This window comes from Mus caroli, chromosome X, assembly GCF_900094665.2.
Source record: "Mus caroli chromosome X, CAROLI_EIJ_v1.1, whole genome shotgun sequence".
NCBI lineage: Eukaryota > Metazoa > Chordata > Mammalia > Rodentia > Muridae > Mus > Mus caroli.
The window spans coordinates 146,698,749-146,699,630 of record NC_034589.1 but is presented as its reverse complement, the minus strand read 5'-3'; the positions used below and the strand labels follow the sequence as shown (position 1 = coordinate 146,699,630).

At 38.5% G+C, this 882-nt stretch overlaps 1 pseudogene; it reads right to left on the bottom strand.

Moving 5' to 3' along the window:
• Nucleotides 1-580, bottom strand: part of LOC110286434 — a 5,560-nt pseudogene extending 4,980 nt beyond the window's left edge.
• Between the last annotated feature and the right edge of the window lie 302 nt (nucleotides 581-882).

Genomic DNA, 882 nt, shown 5'->3' with positions numbered 1-882 from the left:
CCTTACAGTTGGATCTCATGGAGGCATTTCCTCAACTGAAGCTCCTTTCTCTGTGATAACTCCAGCTGTGTCAAGTTGACACAAAAATAGCCAGTACACTATCTATCTATCTATCTATCTATCTATCTATCTATCTATCTATCTATTTCCAGACATTTTCGTTACCCACCACTTTTGTAACTTTATCTTCCTGTACCTGGTTCTCCTCTTTTCTCTCTCTCTCCTCCTCCAATTCTCCCCACATGGCCCAGCTCAATCTGATCATATCCAATCAGGCCTATTCCAGATATTTCTGTCTTTAAATTTGGCTATGTTCTCCCCTTTATCTATAATAAACTTTCTCCTCTACCATACCTAGGAGTAGTCATGTCCTGTCCCTTTTTTCTTTTTCTTTCCTTCTGTCTGTTTGTCTGTCTGTCTGTCTGTCTGTCTGTCTGTCTGTCTGTCTTTCAATTCAGATGGCATTAATGAAAATGTTTATGACAGACTTAGCAAGGGTTCCAAAATTATCTACAAGGTCAACTTTGGTCATGCCAATGCTTGTGTATACCAAAGTCAGGATGCAGTCTTGAGGCTTTGAGCATACTGGCAATTATTAGTTATTTATTGCTTTCTGACTTGGAAGGGTCTGTCAGCATCTCATAGTGAATCTCCTCCAAGATATGTGAAGGAAATTTTCCTTGTTCAAATAGGAAGTATTCATGATGAACAAGAGTTGAACAATTACTACCTGAAAGGCAAAAGGTTCTACCCACAGTATACTTCTCAGATATCTTAAAGGGAAAACACTGAATCAATTGAGAACATGGTGGGTTGCAATACATAAGCTGTATAGAGCTGAGTCAAGAAACAACATAAGTAGTTTAACTCTGCCTATATCTA